At 58.2% G+C, this 21,729-nt stretch overlaps 2 long non-coding RNA genes across 2 annotated transcripts in view; both read right to left on the bottom strand.

The window, feature by feature from the left end:
- Positions 1–9,853: 9,853 nt before the first annotated feature.
- On the bottom strand, positions 9,854–18,998 carry LOC129213697 (uncharacterized). The gene is made up of 3 exons (XR_008579500.1): positions 16,504–18,998; positions 11,780–12,599; positions 9,854–11,477 (listed from the first exon to the last, which is right to left on the bottom strand). It is a non-coding gene; the product is annotated as an uncharacterized LOC129213697 (long non-coding RNA).
- Positions 18,999–19,330: 332 nt separating this feature from the next.
- The window catches only part of LOC129213696 (uncharacterized), a 32,259-nt gene continuing 29,860 nt past the window's right edge, over positions 19,331–21,729 (bottom strand). Inside the window, exons 5-6 of the long non-coding RNA XR_008579499.1 lie at positions 20,495–21,611; positions 19,331–20,385 (exon numbers count right to left, since the gene is read on the bottom strand). This is a non-coding gene — a long non-coding RNA (uncharacterized LOC129213696). The remainder of the gene's footprint in view (positions 20,386–20,494; positions 21,612–21,729) is intronic.

The raw sequence follows: 21,729 nt of genomic DNA, 5'->3' as shown, positions 1-21,729 counted from the left end.
TGGCCGGTGCCCCTGCCAGGAGCCATGGGGACGGTGCCATGGGGCACAGGCAGCCCCGAGCCCTCGGGGTGCTCACAGAAACAGCACCCCCAGAGCCCCAGCAGATCCTGCCCACCCCGCGAGACCGCCGTCCGCCAGCGGCACGCAGCCGGCAGTTACTCACCCCGTGGGCATCGCAATAAACGCCACCCCGGGTTATTTACAGCCCCGGTGATAACGCGGGGCTCTGCCAGGCTCCAACGTTTGCACCCAAACGGGTGCCATAAACTGTAACAGAGAGAGCCCAGTCCTGGGGCGGGAACGGGGAAACTGGGAGAGGATGGCTGCACAACTTCCTCCAAAGCAAAAGAATAAAATAAAATTTAAAAAAATCTCTTCCTTAGAGAGCTCTGCTTCTATGATTTGGTTTGTTGGGGTTTTGTGTTTTGTTTTGGTTTTTTTTTTTAAATGGCAGAAAGGGCTGGGCCTGGGCTTTCTCCACCTGGCATGGGGGGGGGGGGGGGCTGCAAACAGGGCTCTGCCCGAGGCCACTGGGCCCCCCCGCACCGCTCGCTGCCCCCAACTCTGCAGCCCCACAACCACCTGCAACGCAGTTAACCACCCAGCACCCCCCCACCCCGCAAAGCCTCCCCTCGGGCCCAAAACCCCCTGAGAAACCCCAGAGGGACCTACTTGGCTCAGAGGCGGGTGGGGATGCTCAGGACCCCCAGCCCTGCTTTCTCCTGCTTTATCCTCTCCCACATTTAAAGGGCCCAATCCCCCATCCCCTCCTGCCCCCAGGCTTCGATTTTTGGGGGCGATCGAGAAAAGAGAGCGGTCCCTGCGCTGGGGGAACACCCGCTGTGGGTGTCGAGCTGCTGTCAAGCAGGATGAGCTCTGGGGCCGGGGGAAGAAGCGATCAGCAGGGCGAAGCTGTGTGTGCACAAGAGGTACCCGAGAGGAGGGAAAGGAGAAAATGTGTTTAATCAGGATTAAATTTTAATCTGTTCCCCCTCCTAGGGAGAAGAAAGCTAGGTTTTTCCTGGAGCTGCACAAATATTTTTCTATAAATGTTGAATTTTAATTTTTTTTTTTTTTCTTATTCGGCTTGTGCCCGGCAGGAAGAGTCGGAACCTGGTTTTGCCCAAACAACCCCGTTCCCACCTCCACGTGGTGCTGGCACGGTGCTGCTCCACCCATTCCCCAGCCAAACAGGTTTACTGCAAATGCAGAAAATCAATAATTATCTTTGGAAGTATTCATTATCACTCAAGAGTCAATAAACAAAGGCCACGAGTGCCCTCTATTCATGGCACTTCAGAAGCATCTACCAATTATTCCCTTGACTAAGCCAGCCCTGCCTGGCAGGAGGGGGTTCACCACCGCACGCTGCAGCACGGCTGCCTGCTGCAACGTCTTCCTGCTTTGGCCAGGGAGGAGGAGGAGAAGGAAGAAGGGCTCCTTGCTTAAAATAACATTTGCAACTGAGATGCGAACCTGCGAGGCGATGCACGGCTCCGCTCTGGATGCCGTGGCAGATGCAGATGGATGCTGAGTGGGTCCAGCCATGGGGCTGCCCAGGCGGAGGGGCTGGGAGATGCTCGGCGGGGCTGGATCTGAGCTGGTTTGCCCAAGAAAGGCGGCGCGGAGCGGGCTGCAGGGCGGGGAAGCAGCAACGGCCGTGGGACGACGTGCAGCACCGCGTGCTGAGCTGGGGAAAGCCCTTGGAGGGTGGCGGGCGGCCGAGCAGCCCCATGCCACCACCAGAGCATCTTTAACTGGGCAAATGCATTTTGCGGAGTCAAACTGTTGCAAGAGGGCGTTCATCATCTTGCTGGTAGGAAATATCTGTTTTATGGCTCTTTTCCCCCACTGAAAGGCTCCCAGCTGGCTCCGCAGCCTGCGCGGCCCTGGGCAGAGCCCGGCACCCAGGTCCCCCCTCTGCCTGTCCCCGCGGCCGGGTACATCCAGGGACGAGGCGCTTGCCAAAGGCGTCTTTCTTTCGCGCTCCCTTTCTCCACCCATGGAAGAGCCATCGTCACCCACGGGATACCCAGGAGCACCCACAGCTGGGGTGCCTGCAAGGCTGTGCCGCCCCTGGGGCGCGGGATGGTGGCAGTGGCCGCCCTGTCCCTTCCCGCCTTCCTCCCTGGCCCGTCTCTCGCCGAGCGGTGGATAAGGGAGAGGCTGGGAAGCGGAGCTGCAGCCTTCCCTGGAGAGCACCGGGGCTGGGGCTGCGGTGGCGGGACCAGGCGTCTCCCAGCCCGGCTTTCTGCACCCACCCCGGTGGAGGCAGCCGGCTTCTCCGTCGGCAGGAGGGGGCTCCGCCACGCGCCCACCCACGCACCCACTCCAACAGAAGCTCTTGTTCCTCCCCGCTCTCCTCCCAAAGCCGCCCGGCCCCGATATTTAGGCGGCGGAAGATGAAAAGACGCGGGGACAGATAAGTGCGAGCGTTTGCAAGGAAAGCCATTTGCAGCTGCCGGAAAGAGGGGAATGAAAGGGCAGGAGCCGAAGGGGGGCAGGAAAGGCAGACCATGGCCTTTTCTTCCCTTTGGCTCTAAAAAAAGCTCCAGAGCGGGAAGGGGGATGGAGGGATGGAGATGAAAATATAATTTTTCCCCTCTGAGCCGCAGCGGCCGTGGCGGCGAGCCGGCCCCCAGGGACCATGCGGCAAAGCTGCGCAGCCGCCGCCGCTCTCCAAGCGCCACTGCCAAAAGGTCAAATGCAGCTGGCGGAGGGGGACGGAAGGGGATGGAGGGGGATGGAGCCCGCGGCCGCACGTGTCCAGGCAGGAGCGGCAGGGCCCGGCTTGCCAACCCAGGAGCAAATGGAGGAAAGCCCCTCGCTGGGCTGTGGCGGGCACAGGCAGCCCCCGCCCGCAGGCAGAGGGTCCCAGCACCCCAAGGACGCGCTCGAGAGATGGGGAGCGCAAAACACAGAGCTGCCCCCCTCTTCATCGCCTTCCCCAGCCGGCAGTTAGCGGCCTCCCCTCACCCGAGCAGCACCGTGTCCTAGGGGTAATCGCTAGCCTAGGAAGCGGAGGCAGCTCGGTTGGATCCCAGCGTCCAGCTGGGGGTCTGGCTGGAGGGGGGTCAGGGGTGCTCCGCACAGGTCTGGGCTGCAGAGCTGGAAGGCGTCGGGCTTTTGCCTCCAGCTTGGGAAGGGTGGGACGGGTCAGAGCCGGGCTGCACGTCTTCCTCCAAGCCGGCACTGGGATGTTCCCGTTCCCAGCTCACTCCAGGTCCCGGTGCCAGCCCGGCAGGGCCGGGTCCTGCCCACCCCCCCCTCCTCCAGCACCTCCCTGTGCCTGACTGCACCTCACCGCCCTGAACCCACCAGCCAAACTGGGGGTGGGAGGAGGTTTGGTTTCCCCAAACTGCTTGAGCTTTAAAACCCCGCCAGGCTCAGCAGCCCTTGGCCACCCTGGAGCCCATCTCCTCGGGGGAGCTGAGACCCGGATGCGGTGGGAGAGGGGGAAGGTACGCTCCCCATCCTTTCAATTTGGGCTCAGACCTCTCAACTCATTGCACACCGTGAGCCCCCCCATCCCAAGCCCCCCAGGGACGGGGAAGATGCTGCCCAAGAAACCCAAAGCTGTTTACCCAAACCTGCCTGGGCTACGCTGATGGGACGAGCAGCTTGACTCCATGCAATCGCCGCTCATCGAGGGGTTTGGGTTTTGGTTTTTTTTCCTCTGGCTTTTTCTTTTCCCCTCTGGATTATTGTGCTGGGGTAGCGGCAGCCGCGGGTAGAGGAGCCCTGTTCTGCCCCCGCAGCCCCCGCCACGCAGAGCTGCCCCCGCCGCGGGGGAATGAAGCAGCAGAGAGCAAAAGTGCTGCGTTCCGGCTTTTATAGACTATTACTTATAATGGAGAGGAACAAAAATACAGTAAAATAAAGCACTTGGGGGCATCAGCCTAAGCATTAAATAGGCTTCTACTAAAAAGCTGCTTCGACTGAAAAAGCTTCCTGCTTTGGATCGGAGGCATTACCCTGCTTGTGAAAAACCCGGAGCTTTGATAAAGCCGGGGGGACCCGGAGCACCATCCCGGGAAGGGGCTCTGCTGCTCCTCCTGGGGCACGGGATGCTCCCTGCTCAGCTCCAGCCACTTACAGGCATTCCAGGAGAGCACCCACTCACCTAAAGTTCAGGCTTCCCGTCCCCGCGGAGCAGCGCTGCCCCTGCAAAACACGCAGAGCATTTTGCAACGTTAATGGGCAGCACAACTGCTAATGTGCAAACTTCTGCTACTCTGGAGAACAAACAGAGAGTTTGGGGAGCAGACATTTCCCATTAAGACGCGCTAATGAAATGTGAAAATGTTTGACTGTGCTGTAATTCTATATATTTTCGAACGCAGCTGCAGCACTGTTCCATTTGTGGCTAATTTAAGCACCAATTAAACCAGACTAAATTACAGTACGCCGTGGGAACCGATGTGACGAGGGACGTGTCCAGGAGCCCCAAACCTCGCTGACCTTGCCGTCACCTTTTGAGCTGGTTTGCAAGCTGGATCAAGAGCCTCCGGCTCCCGGCACTCGCTGAAGGGTCACGAGAGGTCTCCGAGGACGGCGGGATTTTCCGGCCGGGGCGATGCGATGTCCCCGCGCCTCCCACGGACTCGGGAGCAGCTGGGGGCATCTGCAGGTGCCCGGCTTTCAGAGAGGTCGTCGTCTTTGTTGGCTGCCGGTCAGGAGCTCGGATGAGGCCGGGGCTGTGGCAAACCCTTCCCGCTTGGCCCCCGCTCCCCCTCGCAGGAGCCGTGACGTCCTTCCCGGGGCACCCCCTCAGACCCCAATTCCCCGGCTAACTCTGGGGCTGCTCTGCACGCTGCATCCTGCATGTTGCCGAAGCTGCCGCTCGCCCCAGCTGCCTCCTGGGGAAATCGATTCATCTCAGGAAAAACCCCTCATTCTTCTGGAGAATGGAGCAGCCGGTGGGATTTTGTTCTTCCTTTTGGGCAAAGGGAGGAATAAAGTCCCTTAGAGCTGGGTTCTGCCCACTGGCCTCACCCTCACAGCATCCCGAGCGGGGCTGGTGGCCGCACAGCCGGGTACCGGCTCCCGTTAGCAGGGATGGAGTCCAACGGCAGTGCGGGCATCCCACTGCCTCGCATCCTGGGGGCTTAGGGTGCAGAGCCTGTTCTCAGCAGTTTGAGGGCGGGGTTTTTGCTGATTTATTTAGCTGATGATGGCTTTAGGATTTGCTCCAGTGAGGATAGCTCAGGGGGCTTCAGAGGAGCTGCAGGCTGGTGTTCGGCACCAGCAGCCAGCTCAGCTGCTCCCACAGCCCCCGACGTGGGGAGCTGCCTGCTGTCCTAAGGGCTTTTTTTTTTTTTTTAAGTTGATTTAGGCAATTGCAATAAATCCCCTGTGGCCCCCCCTGGTTTCCAGCTGAGCCAGCCCCAATTTAGCTCAGAAAGAGCAGGACTGGCATCCTCCCGCAGTCTGTGGGTACGCCTCCGCAGACCCCCTGCCTGCCCCCCCACCTCTCCTCGGTCCAGATGAGCCACCGCGTTGGCACCCGGCTGTCGGGACGGGAGAGCGGGGCCGGGCAGCAGGAACGTGGTGTTTCGCCTCCCCGATGCCTGGCAGAGGCCGCGGGAGCAGCAGGGCAGCGCGGGAGGCTCCGGTGCGGCCAGGCTTGTCCCGCTCAGCCCCTGCCGCAGGGCTCCTAGCCCACCTCCGCCCACGCGGGGCATGCACCCCCCCTTTGTGCTTCTCCCCAAAATGCCAGGGCTACCAGATATCATCTGCTGCCCGTCCAGCAGCCGAGGCTGGTGGGGAAGGTGACCCCCGCCTGCCAAAACACCCACCTGGCTCCTCGCCTCTGGGTCCCCCCTGGGCTCACTGCCCCCCTGCAAGACCCCCGCCCCGAGCCCCTTGGCCGGCGGCAGAGCCCACCCGCAGTGCCCTCTGCTCCCGCTGCCTCTTACAGGCGCCCGTTAACCAGGCCATGCCTCATAAACTCCAATTAGCAGGCAGGTCATTTCCATCATCCACCATCAAGCCCCAGCGCCTGCGGCCGGGCGAGCGATAGCCCCGGGAAAGCGGGGCTGGCCCCGGCATCTCCCGGCGATGCCGTCTGGCACCCGGCGGGCACGGCTCCCGCCGCTGGAGGAGCCCGCAGCCGGGCACAGACCTCCCCAGAGCGGCCGCTAGTTCCTCTCTAATTAATCCAATTACAACATCGCGTTGGCGGCGCAAACGGTGGATTAATTGCGGTTTGCTCCAGGTAAATGGCAGGCGGAAACGCTCCTGGGTTCAAACAGGCTTGTTATCTGCTATTGACTGTGCAAAGCCCGGCCTCAAACACAGCTGGCGAGGAAGGCGGTCCTGCCACCAACATCATCCTCGTCGGGAGAGCGGAGAGCTCGCTCCTCCCCGGGCTCACTCGGCGCCCGGAGCCCTCACGCTGCTCCCGAAAAACAAATCCTTGCCTAAGACTAAAAAACCAAAGATCAAGGGGACAACGCTGGGAGGAGTGCAGAGTGGAAGGCTCTCAGATATTTTTTTTAAAATAAAAGGAGATTATTGGAAACAATTAATTGTTCAGACTGTCAAGAAGATGAAAGTGTCAGGAGTAAACAGATGCTGGTCACGATTCAGCGCTCATTAAGGCAGGAGAAGGATTCATTTCATATGCATGATTAACTCCTGGCCACTGATGATTTACACAGCAGATGATCAAAAGAGAATTAATTATTCCACAAATCAGGCTGCTGCCAGCCCGGCCCCGGTCCCCGCCGGCGCTGCCGACGGCACGGCCCGTGGCTCCCGAGAGCAGAGCTGTGGTGGCCATCGCTGCCCCGCGGCCATGCCCGGCCCCGGCTCTGAGCTGCTGCCCCTGCCCTGGGTGTTTGCCCCCGCAGCCCCCAGCCCACCCTCCTCACCATCGCCCGGCATCGCTGCCTGGCACCTCCTCCGCTGCCCCCCCAGGCACCTCTGGCATCACCACGTTCAACATCGAAGGGGTTTCGTGCCACCCAGCCCTGCCGGAGCAGCCGCCGGGGAGGTATCGGCTTTCTGACACCCAGCCCAATAATCTCCTCCTCCGTTAATTAACCCAGGGAAGGTTTCTCTCCACTTGACACCTTTTCTTTCCTTTGTGATTGATGGAGTCTCTTGCCGTTACAAATCCATGCCGTAATTAAAGGAAGGAACTCCACTCCCTCTACCTGATTTATTTTTTAATACGGTCCCCTTTTGATCTCGTCTCTCTCTTAATTAAATTACAAGCCGTGAATCAACACCCTGCCGCTACAAAAGCTGTTCTGCCTTGTTCACGTCCCTCCACCGAGAGGGAAATAGCGTCTCCAAACCTTGGTGACGGGGAGCTGCTGCGAGGTACGCGAAACACCAGCTCTGCTCTTTGCTGGACTCGACGAGGAGCGCAGGGACCGGATCCTGCGGGCCAGTGGGCTCGCAGAGAGCAAACATGACCCCCCCACACCAACCCGGGACCGGGGGTGCAGAGCAGGGAGTGATGCTGCGGGGTGATTTCCCTGGTCCCTGGTGGGTGCTGGGGCTGCTGGGGGACATGGACCCAGCCCCATCTCAGGCATCGCTCTCCTGCCTGCGCCCGGTCCCAGGGAGGGCAAACCCCTGCCAGAACCAGCACCGGGGCCCCGCCGGGCCCGTCCGCCTTTGGGAACAACCAATTGTCGGTCTGCAAAGCCCCGGCAGCGCTTGTCTGCTCCGGGGGCTCAGCCCGTCCTCGAGCATCCCCGGCACGTGCGGCGCCCGTCCCTGCCACGCGGCAGCATCCCTCCTGCGCCGTGCCAGGACCAGCTCCCCTGCACCTCCCCTCCCTGCTCTGAGGCCACCGCAGAGAGAAAAATCGGGTGTCAGCCACCGCCAACGGCCCAGCACCGACGGCTGATGTGCACCACCGCGGCTGCTGGAGGGCGGGGGAAGCCGTGTGTCGCTGGGAGCGTAATGGCGTAATAACTCTTTCCTGTGCAGTCTGGGTGATGACAGAGCTTTTAACGAAGGATAATGGTGTTTTGCATTTCAAGGTACGGCGCTGTTGACTCATGCCTACAGCAGGCCCGGGACGGGAGGAGTCAACGGGGGGCGGGGGCTCCCTGCAACGCTCGGAGCCTCGTCGTCCCGCTGGAGGCATCTCCTACGGACCCCCGGGACCGAGGGCAGGGGAGGTGGGCAGAGACACCTTCTGCCTCATCCCCCCGCCACCCGCAAATGAGCCTGATGCTAATTTAATGAACTTCTGATGATTATCACCTTTATTTTTAAATCTGAATTCCTGCAGGAGTCACCTTCAGCAGGGAAAGGCGGCCCCTCTCCGAGGCGGCGGGGGGATGAGTTGATTGCCTGTATCTGATGATTAGCAATTACACTCGGCGCACTTCAGCAGTAAATACCGTCACCCTGGGCTGGGGACGAGGCGACGGCAGATTGCGGGCGTCCCTGGGGAGGGTGCTGGGGGGGGACCTGGAGCCCGCAGGGATGGGAGCAGCACTTTGGCATCCGGATGGTGCTGACACCCGCCCTGGGCTCGGTGCCCGCGCAGCACGGAGCCGGAGGCCACAGGCACCTCCTGGCTGGAGGGGACAGTCCCTAAAATAACTTGCTTCCCAAAGATTTTTGAGGCTCCAGGTGGAAGCCGCTGGGGTGAGCTTGATGCCTCTCCCGGGATAACCATCTCCTGCTGCCGGAGCCGCCGGGCTGGTGCTTACGGGCATTTATGAGTTGTGTCTTTAATACAGCGCTGGAATATTTGCCTTATAAATTCTTAAGAACAGATTTATAGATGAGCTATTACTGGCATTACAGACTATTAATAAGTCAGTTAAACCTACATAAAAAAATTTGCATTCCCTGCCTTTACGTTGGCATAACACTCATATAAGAAGGGACACGAGGCACAAGTGCTGCAGCTGGGGACGATGGTGCCCGGCCACCGCAGCAGCAGGGCCGTGTGCCGTGTCCCCTGGGCCGCCTGCCCTGCTCCTGGAAGCCACCAGCCATCCTTCCCTGCGGGGACGTGGGACACACGAGGCCGAGCGAGTCACCAGTCAGCTCCTGCGGCAAAGCCGGGGATCCCCCGATCTGGGATACGACTGCCTGGACAGAGGACCCCGGCACATCCCCGCTTCCCAAGCGGCAGAGGCGTCCCGGGGGAAGCGGAGGATTTCTGCACGTTGGAGCCAGCGCCAAGGCACGCAGGAGCGTGGAAGGGACGCAGGGGACGATGCTCCGACTGCGCTGCTTCCTCCGTTTCGGGAGGTGAGCTATTTGCAGAGCCGGCTGCTCGGCGTACGCAAGCTATTTCTGGCAGAGCCTTGATTGAGAAAAGCCATCTGGAGAAAGGCGGCAGCGGAGCTGCGTCTCCGGGAGCAGCTGGCTCCGCGCCGGGATCCGGTGGGTTTCGAGGGCTCTGATGCACACGGAGTCCCCCCTCGTTCCCAGCTGCATCGACCGGCTGGATGTCCGGGGGTGCTTTGCCCCTAGTTCAGAGCCTGTGAAGCCCGGTGGCTTTATCCCCGCTCACACTCGCTCTTTCCAGCCTGGGGAGATGTTCAGCCTCCCCACCACCGAGGGCTTGAACCCAACACCAGCTCCTGGGATGGGGGTACCAAGTGAGATCCCCTTCCTGGAAAGAAAGGGGCTGAGGGGAGGCGTAGCGGGAGGCGCGGTGGGTTGGTTAACAGCAGGGCAAAGCCTGTGCCCTCCGGTGCCACCGAGCATGAGGAGCCCCCATGAGAGCCGGGACACCTCCAAGGGAGTGTGGGGGGAGATAAACAAACACAAATGCAATATTTTCCTCCGCCACCAAGATTCCATCAGTGCTGGCTGGCTGGGTTTCATTAAACCTCTCATTTATTACATTTAGGAAGAATATAATTTAGCTGCCAGATCAGAGGCAAATAAGACCCATGTCAGGGGTCCCAGCACACCCGTTTCCCCAGAGCCACCACGGGGCACGGCAGGACAGGCTGGGGGGTGACGGTGGCACCTCGGGGTACCCTCAGCATCCCCACCCAAGGGCTGCCCAGCCTGCTGGCCCCTTCGCTGGCCTTTCTCCAGCTCGGGACGTGGCCTTGCAGCTCCAACACACTGGGGGGGGCTCCCCTGAGGAATGCAGGCATGGGGGACCCACGCGGCCAAGGACGGACCACCGCAGGGGTGCAGACTGCTCCTCCAGCGGGCAGGGCCATTGAGGAACCTAGTCTCATTAAGACAGGTCACCTGGGGACAGGACACCCATGGGCCATGGCCACCCAGCTGCGATCTGCCCGTGTCGGCGAGCTGGCCCACCCCCGGGGTGCACCCAGGGCAGCAGAGCTCCAAGGGGGTGCAAGGGCGATGTGATCCCATCCCCGATGGTGCCGGGGCAGCCGCTGGGGAAGAAGCCCTGCTCTCCAGAATCATTTCCATAGAGCCTGTTCAAACGGGCACACACCACTTCGCTGCTCTGGCAAGCTCTCAGCCCTTCGCCTGTTACTCTTAGATGAGCCGGCTATTTAAACAGCACTTCAGCATTACAGCTGCCGGGCTGTAAAGTGTCTCTGTGACACGAGCCCCCGTTCCCAGGCACTTTAAAAGCCTCGGTGTAAAAGAAATTAATAACAAAGTGAATTGTACTCGAATACAGCTTCTGGAGAGACAAGGCAGTGGCGAGGGGAGCAGCGGAGGGTGAGGGACAGGAGTTTAACCTCCCCTCCTCTTCCTCACCTCCCCAGGCAGCGAAGGACGATGCCGTCTTCAGAGCACTACAAACCCACGGCAGATTAAAACCAAAATGCGCTGAGGTCCACCAGGGTTTCTGCTCGGGGTTGTTACTGGCGGGGGCACCATGTCAAACGATTGCTTTCGAAGCAGGCTGGCTTTTCTTCCCAGCCCGATGTTCGGAAGCCGGGAGGGATGGAGTTGCCTCCTGACCCCAGCGGGGTTTTGGTCAGGTCTCGCCCAGCAGCCAGCGATCGATGCTCAACCCCTGTGCCAGCTGTCTCCAGCTTCAAGCTGCTCCTGGCCGGTGGTGTTTGTTCGCTTCGTGACGGACAGAATTTGGGAAAGCTCAAGCCTAAAAACCTCTAGTCTCAGCTGGAGGCCACGGGGCTTTCATCCCCAGCCTTTGCCAAATCAATGCAGCAGCAGCAGCAGCCAAACCCACCAGCCCTCCACGGAGCCGCCCTTGATCCTGGCGAGCACGGAGAAGGAAAGAGTGTATTTTAAAAAGATGCAGGTTCACAAGGGCTAACCATAATCCCCGCGTGCCCTGCGGGCAGGAGCAAGAGGCTGGCATGGAGAAAAAGCATTTTCCATGGGGTTCGACCCCAAGGGGAACGCAGTTTCTTCCCCGTTTTTGGCTGGAGTTTTTGGGGAGCAGCACCGCTCGTCTGCAAAATATCCCCGGCTGGGGAAGCGCCAGCAGTCAGGACCTTGGCGTCACAGCTCCGCCAGACACCGCGCAGCCATCGTCAGCGGCGATTAATGCGATGTCTGAGCTGTCGCTCAGCGCTGCGATGAGTCTGTAAGTGAACAAGATATATTAGGGGAAAGCGCCTGTGGGAGAAGAAAAGGGCTGGGCTGTTAACTCCAAACCTCACAGACCCTGCGGGGAGACTCCCGTTGGCGTCCGGCTGTTCAGACAGGGAGCATCCAGTCCCCAACCGGACGCCATCTCAGTTGGCATCCCTCCCAAGCACTGTTTCGCTCCTGATTTCTGAGGGGATTTGTCCCGCGGGGGTCCCACAGGCGCTGGCAGAGCGGAAGAGCAGATCGTACCTGCGCAGGGAGAGCAACGTAATGTCATTCAGAGCTGGGATCTTACCTCCAAATCCTTCCTTCTTTGACAAGAGCAGAAATCATCCACTCAATCTTCAAACAGCAGTTTAAGGCCTTTACATCACTCTCAAGCTTAATTAGTAGCTAAATAATAATCCAGGATAAGTCTTATCAAGGCATAAGAACCTCGACATGGTCAATCAGTGATGTGGGGGATCCAAGGCTGGAGAAAGCTTCATGTTCCCAGTTAAACGCAACATCTCCCTGGAAAACGCAGGCTCTTCCCATAACAAACAGCCGTGTCAGGAGTTAATCCTCACCAGAGGAACATTTCAAACAAAACCCACCTCAGACAGAGGGTCCGTTCACTTTACATGTGTTAACACGCGTGTGCTTAGATGGGAGCAGCAGAGCTCTGGTCGCTGTTGGCCAACCCAAGTGCCCACCAAGGCAACACGTGGCTGACCCCGTAGAGGACAGGTTACAGGTGGCACAGAGCTGACAGGCCGGCAGGATCCCAGGATCCTGGAGGAGGCTCTAAATATAGGGACACGGTGTAAGAACTGGGATATCCTCAAATGCAAATGGTGGCAAGCAGAGAGGAGGCTCTGGAGGTTCCCTGTGATGCCCTTATGCTGTTCGTACACATCATGGCTGGGCGCTGAGCCCATGGACCTCCAGCGCAGCCCAGAACGGCTGCCCTTCTTGCTCTGGCCTCCCATCTGGTGCCGATGTCCCGCTCCAGGGGCCGTTGCTGCAGGATGCAGGGTGCTCCCCAAGCCATGGGTGAAAGCCTCGCAGCTCCACCAGCCCGGAGGTGCCGTTCCTTTACTTCCAACCCCTGTTTTCCCAGACACCTCCAAATGCTAGGAAGAAAAAATAAATAAATAATCAGCTGCAGCAAGCTGGCTGCACCAGAACATTTATTTCATATAATGCATCATTTATTTTCAATTATCGTGGTCCTTTCCCCCCGCCCTTCCTCCCTGTGCACTTGGCAGATCGCTGGTGGAAAGTTTGCAGAGTTGCAAAAGAGCCGTGGCAGGAGCAGCAGCTCCAGCACAAGGCAAAGGGACAGATGTGATGGGGACAGCGCTGGAACCTCTTACAGCAGCACGGGGCTGGGAGGAGGATGGCAGCCCGGCGGGATGGGGGAAAGGATGGACACCTCAGGGCCATGGGTCAGACAAGGAGAGACGCCCCACCTGTCAGCTCGCCTCTGGACTAACGCGCTGAAGGAGGTGACAGCAGCGAAGCAAAGGCGGTGACCAGGACACTGCAGGGGAGGGCACAGTGAGGGATGAGAGCAGCGCTATGGGCATCTTCTCCCTCTAGCCACAGTTTCACCCTCCCGGCCCCAGCCAAGCACCGGCCTTCTCTCCCTTTCCCTCCCCGCTGGGGACCCGCTTTCAACGCCTTGGTGAGCTGGAGCTTGGGGATGGACCCAAGTCAACCTGCGGCTCATGGGAGATGTCCAGACCTGCCCTCTGGGATGCAGCTTGAGATGCAGTTTCCATAGCTGGTGGTTGGAAAACCCCAGCCCACCCCAAGTCCCTGCATGGCCAGGAGACCTCCAAGGGCCGGGGTGGCTCTGGGCAGGAGCAGAGCTGCTGTGGCCAGGGTGCTCATGCAAGGCCCACCATGTCCCGCAGCATCCCCATCCCACGGGGGGATGCTGCAGCTGCAGCCCAGCCACGGAGGTGCTCCACTCCCCGTCTTTGCCCCATATTTGCACCCCAAACAGGTGCAAAATTTTTTATTCCCAGGTCTATCTCAGTCAAAGCCAGCTGAAGATCTCTGACATATCATGAAGGATTTTCTAATGGGGTTCAGCAGACTTTAAGATTTATATCAAGAAGCCCCAATTTATTGAATTAATGCTGCAGAGCAAAACCGTGGCTGCTTAACAACTGGAGTATCAGTATTTTACAGCAACATAACTAATAAGGCCATTAATACAAACTGGGCTCACTCCTGACATTTATATCACTGTAAATCTCTCTCTCAGCACTGGAATTATTTATGCCGTCCCAGGCACTCGAGAAGTGCTGTCGTCCTTTATCAGGCTGAAAGATTTAAGCCAAGAGAAGACGAATATAAACGTAATTAAAAAAAAAAAAAGAAGCTTGAGAAGAGCTGGAACAGGCCCCTGATGTGGACATGGGGCTGCCCCTTGCTTTACAGCAGGGATGGGACCGGGGGGACCTGCAGCCCCGGCCATGTCCCTCGAGACCGAAGCCACGTACCGTACCTGGCTGCACCCCGTTTGCCCTGAGCCAGGAAATCGCAGATGATTTTGGGCAGGGATGGCAGATGCGGTTGGCACCCTTACTCCCCGCCATCCCCTCCGGAGAAGGTTTCCCGGCACAGCCCGAGCCTGGGGCAGCCAGGAAGGCTGAGAGCTGCAGAGAGTGAGAAAGGTCAAACCCCCCCCCCAACCCCATCCCCAGCACTAACCAAGCACCCGGGAAACTGCAAATAGGAAGGAGATTGGGGCAGGGGGTGGGAGAACAGAGGAGCCTGACAGACCTCGCTGAGTACTAATTATTTCTGGCATTGTCTGCACAGACAGATAAGGTTTTCATTAATAAACTTGGGGGGGGGGCGGAGAGAAGCAGCGACAGCAGCGTGCCGGGCGAGAGCTGCGAACGAACCACAACCACCAGCGAAACGCAATCAGGCACAGGGAGCAATTAGAAGCCCAGCTAGCAGCGGTGGCAGCGCGGGGGACATGGGGGACGGTAATTAGCTGCCAAGCCTGTCCCCGCTCAGCTTTGTTTTGCAGGCTGCCTCATACTTCACGACATGTTGGAAATGAAATCGTTAGTAATCTTTCATAGGCAGGGCCTTATTAAACCCGCTATCTGCGCTTATTTAATTGGAAGGAGATAAACCCAGGCCAGCACGGGAAGCAGGGCGAGGGAGATACGTCACCTCCTCGCAGCCTTGCTGCGAAAGAGATGCAGGGGGTGCACGCGTGCGTGGGGAGAGGGGCTTGCAGGGGCTCCGGAACCACCAATTTTGGGTTCTGCCTACGTGAAGGAACCCCGAGAGGCAGGAGGACGGGGGAAAGCCCGTGGTTTGCAGGTGGTGTCACCCAGGCCAGGGTTATGCAGGAGCACGGTCTGGCCAGCTTTGTGCTGGCTGGGCAGATGGGGGGGGAGATGGGGGGGGAACCCAAGGAGCTGCAGCAATGAGCGGATGCAGGCAGGTCGCCATGGCAACGGGGCGGTCCAGCCCTCTCCATCCCGCACAGCCTCGCCCCGAAGGTCAGCGGCAGCACGGAGGCTGCAGTGGGAGGAGGGAGATGGGCGACCCGGGGTCCCTCACCACAGCGGCCCTCGGGCCGTGCTGCACGAGACACGGGCTCCTGGCTGGCACGGGGACCCTGCGTCAGCTTCAAGCAGGGGTTCTTCAATTCAGAGCAGTTCAAACCAGAGATCAGTTTTCCCCCCTTCCCCTGAAGATGCTTGGTCCACCCAAAAGAATGTATTGTAGCACACAGTTAAAACCAGGACAAACCAAACCCCCTTTCAACTCTCTGAACGATGCACCCATCCCAAACGGCCACCCCTGGGTGACCGGCGACCCCACAGCCCGACCCGCTCCCCCCAGCTCCCCCCTCCATCTCTCCCCCTGGGCCTGCAGACGCACGGGGTGACATTTCATCAGCCGCGCCGTGCTGCTCCGGCTCCCTCCCCGGGTGGCTGTTCGCTTTGATTGCTGTTGAAAGGAGATAGCGTCCTACCTGCCGGGGAGATAGCCAGCCCTCCTGCGAGAGCCCTTTGCTTTCCAAGAAGCCGGAGCTCCAGGGCCTCTGGCAAACTTTATTCACAGAGGGGGAAAAGGGAGAGAGATTGGAAAGGTGAAGAGAGAATTGCTTTTCTCCATTTTATTGGAGCCAAGTCTTTAAATGGCTCTCCTTAAACTGCAGCATTGCAAAGGAGGCGGAGGTGAAAGGACGTTATTTCTTGAGGCAGGGCGAGGTGCCATCTCGGTAAATATTTAATTAGGAGTCAAACAGCTAGACCAAGGAGTTCTGCCTGCAGAGATTTATTGGCCACAAACATCGTCTGTTGGAAAAAGCAAGCAGCTCATCAGGAAGTATTTCTTTCTGCTTGAGCCTGAATCCACGCCTAGCTATTTAAAGCCAGAGTAACCTGATGAACCCCTTTGTGCCACTCCAGCCCAGCGCTGAGATGAGCTCAGGGGCTGGGGGGGGGGATGTTTGGCCTCTTGCTCTGCCCCCAGCCAGGGAGGGTGCTCTTAAACCCTGTCCTCATAACAGGGAGCATTTTCTCTCCTCTTCATCTTCCTCCCCTCCAAAATTGAGGGAATATGGATACAAACTACAAAATTCCTGAGGACCCACCCGTGCCCCCTCCTGGGCATGGGGTGGGTGTGTGGGGCTTTGCTCTGGGGGGAGGTTTCCCGTCTCCCCCTGCATCCCACCCCGCCGGACATACATGGGTGGGCAAACCCTGCCAGGCAGCGTGGGAAAAGAGGACACACCTATAAACCCTGCTTCAGAGGGCAAAACTTGCACTAAAGCCTAACCAAGCCAGGACTTAGTCACAGCAATGGTGCTAGCGATGAGTGACCACAGGTCCTCTCTCCTGCCAACTCAGGCTTGCAGGACTCTTCCAGACATCCATCGGCTCTGCAGAGCCCAAACATGGGTGGCCACAGCCACGTCCATCTCCCACCCCCTCACAGGCACCACGGGATGGGGGGGTCTAAAATCCTCTTTGCTTCCTTCAATGAACTGACCTGAAGATGGGGAGGTTTGGTTGGAAATCTCCCCGTGCTGGCATGGGCACGGCATGAGGTTTCACAAGGTGAGCTGGGTATGAAGAATGGTCCATCAATAGCTCGGGATCCCAGGAAACACAGCTCAAAGTCCTGGTAGGAGAGGGAAACGTCAGCTGCTTTATACATTCGCAAACTTGCAAGTCAAATCTATATTTAAGAAATCACTAATGCTGAAGGAGCTAAAACCCCAGGTACATCTGATGGAAAAGCTTCCTGAGTTGGAGTGTGTCCTCCAGTGCCCCCAAAGCGTTTGCTCAACTTGCAAGGATGGGAAGGATTGCAAGGATTGATCTCCTGTCTCTGTCCTCTGCCCCCGAGTCCATTCCACCCTCGTACTGCCCGCACTGGCACCAGTTAGTCGGCTCCCCGCTTCCCATTTAACATCGCAGGGAATTACCGGCATCTCCTTCCTGCGCACCTTTTCCCTCTCGGTCGTTCAAGCAGAGGGAACGTTTCATCGTTTCCTTCAGGGTGCTCAGGAGCTGCCTCTGCAGCGCTGCTTACCCAGAGCAATGGGTGTGCCGCAGACTCGGCCAGATCTAACCAGAACAACCTTAGGAGACAGAGCAGCTTGGCTTCCAGGTTTCCCCCTCCCTGTGGCAGGGTCCCCAGCCCAAGCCACACTACGTCCTTGGTGCTCTCCTAAGCCCTCAGCCAGGTAGAGCCAACCTCAGACCAAGTGGAGTTTGGTCCCAAGTTAAGATGAAGAAGAGAAAACCTCCAAATCATATCATTGACAAAAAGAGTTGAAAGGCCGAGCTCCTCGCCGCTCCGGCTCCTTCGCCCTCAGCAGAAGAGCAAGCAAACTCCCGGTTGCTTAATGAAGAACTGCAGCGCTCAGTAGATGCGGCGAGCAGAGTGCTGTCATCTGTGGCTGCCGTTGGAATTCATTAAGCACGGCATCGCTCCGCTAAGCGCCGCCAGCCCACATTCGCTTCCCCGCGCCCAGCGAGGATGTGGGGCACGGATGGGAGCTGCACGGGATGCAGACCTGCTCCACCGCTGCCTCCGGGTCTATGCCACCCCATCGCCTCCGCTTTGCTGCGCAGAGCTCTCCCACAGCCCCGACAGCTCGGGGACGTCTCGCCATCCAGCGCGGCAAGAGGATCAAAGCCGTGGCAGCGAGCGAGCGGCCGGGATGAGACATCCTGGGGAGGGAGGTCAGCCCAGCCCCGGCACAGCAATACGGGGGGTAAGGTCACGTTGCGTCGTGCAAGACTGGAGAGGGGAAAAGAAAAAAGAAAAAGTCCCATCACCTATCCTTCTAGGATCTCCTTTCTCCTACCTTATTGCCCAGCTTCTCCATAAGCCAAATCTCCAGATCCTCCTGGTAACAGCAGTGATTTGCCCTGCTTGGCCGTAATTAGCTGCAAAACCACCACAAAAAATTGCCCGGCTGAAGAACATTTAAGGACCACAAAAATGGAACTGACCTGCAAGAAAGCAAGCAAAAAAAATCCATCATGGCTAATTATTTGCTCTTAAATTGTCAAAAAAAGATGGATTGATGAAAGGAGTTGGTAAGCAGGACGATAGCAAGAGTGTTCTTGAAGGCAAGCACTGTGGTAGGATCCAAAAGCAAGACTTTTCATAATCCATGGGCTGTTAATTATCTAAACACAGGTCCCTTGGAGCTGCCTGAGTGAAGATTAATTAGTTTTTGAAATAATAGCTAAATTGATACTGGGAAGGAGTTTGGGCTCCAAAATAATAGCTGAAAATTAGCCAGCCTGTTTCTCCATTTCTCTTTGCCATGTTCAGGAGGACATTTGTCTCTGTTGCTTTTTCAGAAAAGGGCCATTAATCAAATCAGCAGATGGTCCTTCCCAACCCTGTGATGTTGCAGAAAGACAAAAGGGAGGAGGAGGAAACTATCACCCACAAAAGTGTTAGGGAAAAAAAACAAACCCAAAGCCTAGTGATTAGCGACTCCAGAGACCGTCTCCCCAGAGAGGGCTGGATCTGTTCAACTGGAGTAGCTCTCCTGGAGATGAGGAACATCTCCTGTGACAAGCAAGCACCTACAGGAAAGGGATTTGACCGTCTTTAAAACAAATTACCTGCACTAATCCCAAATACCAGGATTTATGTCTCCTGGTTCACCCAAGTTTGACATCTAAGTTGTCACTGTCTGCCAAAGCTTTCGCCCATGAGCGGGCCACACGCACGTAAGGACTCATTCCTGCATGTCCCAGGGGTGTGTGCATGCCGGCTTGTCCCTCCGCGGTGATGCTCACCGTCACCTGCTCCTGCCTGGCTGCACGTTTCACAGGACGCGCAGGAACATCTCCGTGCAGGAACATGTCCCGTCAGCGTCAGTGACAGCTCTGCTGTCACACACGGCTGAGACCATCCAAGGGGCTCAGCAGCTGTCAGATGAACAGGCACGCACGGAGCACGATGGCACACATCTCGTTTCCTGGGATAGTCAGCCAGCGGGAGCCTCGGCTCCTCCGAACAGCCCCCCAGTGCTCCCTGCCTCCCCGGGCATCCGACCCTGCCTTGGGGGTGGCATTGGCCATTGTCACATGCAGGCGAGTGAGCTCACACAGCCCCCTGAGCCCAAAGCCTGCAAAAACCCTCACAGCAGGTACCCACGCAGGTGGCACCCCACTGCCGAGAGGGACCCCACTGCCTGCGGCGACAGGGCGCCCCGGGGAAGCGGCTCCATGTTACAGCGCAGATGCAGGCTATCGGTCACACCAGCCTCCGCCCGCAGAGCCCCCTGTCTTGAAAGGGCGTCTGGTCCATCACGTACGCACGGCTGACATGCGTGAAACCCTTCGCAGCATTTATTGATGTACGTTACCTTGGATTTTATGGCATAATAAATAAGGGGGGAGAGGCAGACACCCGTCCCCTCAACGCTGTCTGCACTACATCGCCCACCCTTTGTGGCTTCTCAGATCCGGGACTGCAGACAGCGTCTTCCCTGGGATGTCATTACTCAGACACCCCACCGGCGACACGCGGGACAGAAGGTCGTGCTCCCAGGCGGGGAGGCCAAGACCTTGTTCCCCTTCCCGTTCAACAGCCGTTAGTAAACAGGCGTCACCAGCTACCAACAAAAAACGTCCTTCCAAGCTGCTCGTTATCTTTGGCATCAGTCACGGCCAAACGAGGGGCACACTGGCTCCGCGCAGGGTGGTTCTCCTCCAACGTTTGCCGGAGCCACCGTGGAAGGCTCAGACCCTGTCTGTGAAGATGACGTGACAGCCGTGCCCTCTGCCATGCAGATGTCCAGCACCCTCCTGTAGACCACTGCCCTGCTGCGACCTCAGAGCAGACACCACTGGCAGATCCGCTCTCGCTTTACGCTGCTTGTGGGCAGGATCAGACCTCAGTGATGTGTTACGCCGCAGAGGAGGCTTAAGCGGCGCTCGGAGGAGAGACCCTGTTAGATAAGGGGGAGCAGACAACAGGCCCGTAGCAGAGGGAAGCCACTCCATCTCCGGGAGGCTCGGTTTATCAGCGCAGGTCCCAGGCAGCACAGAGTCCCTACCGCCGCGTCAGCCAGCGAGCGGCAAACATCTCATTAGTCACGGCGAGGCTCCCGCTGCTCTGCCGGCCTGGGCTGAACCGGCTCCCAACGGGGAACGGTTTTTCCCCCCTCAGCAGCAGATCAAAGGCAAGGGAGGGAGAAGGAGGGGGAACACACCTTGGGGCTGCTGGTCCAGCAGCATCCTCAGCTCCTGGAGCCCACAGCCTTCAGGCTGCGTAACCTTGTGGTCTCACTCCACTGCGATGCCTTACCTAGATTAATCACTCCCGCCACGGGCAAGAGAACTCAAGTGGATGCCGTCTCCTTGGCCATTACTCTGATTTTGCATCCTTCACTTACTGCGGATATAAAAAAACCCGACAGTGAGAGTGGCAGCCCCCCAGCCCAGATGTTTCCATCATCACTGTGCAAACACCCAGAACAGGGTGAGGAGCACCCATCGCTCACCGTGCCCTTCGCTGTCCGACAAGCCACTGATCTACCTCCAGGTGCTGGGAAGAAGCGTGGCTCACCGGCAACCCTTGGGAGGGCAAGCACAGCGTGCTGGGGCCAGCTCCAGCTCCCGGGTGGGACGCTGGGGCTCAGCTCCACCCGAACACGTCCATGCCTGGTGTGTTGAGCGTGGGCTTTTTGGCCCTCTGAGTTCTGTCCAGCCCCGGGCTGTCTGCAAGCACAAACGCCAGCTCTTCCGGGCTCTCCAGCCCAGCTAGCGTGGTGGGGCGAGCAGGCAGTCTCTTTTCTGGATTCCATTTTAGCTATTTCCCAGCCCCAGGGACGGAGATATTTTTTCATCTCCTTTTACAAGGTGATTAAACACTGCATTTGTAAAACACTTCATTCTGCAAAACAAATTATGTAAAACACACTCAGTGGGATCTAATACAAACCGACACAATCAGCCAGCAGTGGGGACTCTGCTCCCAGGATTTACTTTCTAGGGGCTGGGAGCAGCAGCCTGGACAGCCTGCTGGCCTGCGCCCTCCTGGGAGAGGGTCTCCACCAGGCACAGCGACGAGCTCTGGCCGATCCCGCTCCATCGCAGCCTCCTGGGGACCTCGGAGCCTGCCCCTCCTCCGGAGAGGGCTGGGTGGTTGTACGCATGGCACAGGGACGGGCGTTGCACAAAGCAGCTCTGGAGGTCCAGCAAACCTGGATCTGCTGATGTTGCTTATTTTAACACTCACGTGAGTTTTTCAGAGCTCTTCTGTTGCTACTACTGCAGCACTCTCGTGCACCATGCTGGGAGAAGGGCATCCGGATGGCCCTTCAGTCATTGCCGTGTTTCCAAGCAGCTCTGGGGACACTCTACCTGCCCGCAGCCTCGACCCGTGCTTACCCAGCAAGAGACAACTCTAACAGAGCTTTCCGTGCTTCAGAGCACCAGCGATGGGAAACGCTGCTGCTTGCCTGAGGACAGGCCGCTCGTCATGGCAGGTGTCAGAGAAAGGAGCTCTTACTTCTTCTGGACAGGCTCAAGGATGCTCCGAGGCAAGCACTGCGGGCCGGTACCATGCTGGAGTAGGATGGAAACCAAGCCAACCTGGAGCCTGCCTTGGGTGCACAGCTGTTGAAAAAAAGGAAGAAAAGAGAAATCAAGATTTCCTGCCCCCAATTTGCTGACTCAGTAATGACTCAAGAGGCTAAATTTAGCTATTGAAGAGCTCAGCAGCAGGGTGAGCGGC

Source organism: Grus americana, chromosome 16 (genome assembly GCF_028858705.1).
Source record: "Grus americana isolate bGruAme1 chromosome 16, bGruAme1.mat, whole genome shotgun sequence".
In the NCBI taxonomy this organism is placed as follows: Eukaryota; Metazoa; Chordata; class Aves; order Gruiformes; family Gruidae; genus Grus; species Grus americana.
The sequence above is the reverse complement of the archived record's forward strand: the minus strand, read 5'-3'. Positions and strand labels throughout refer to the sequence as shown.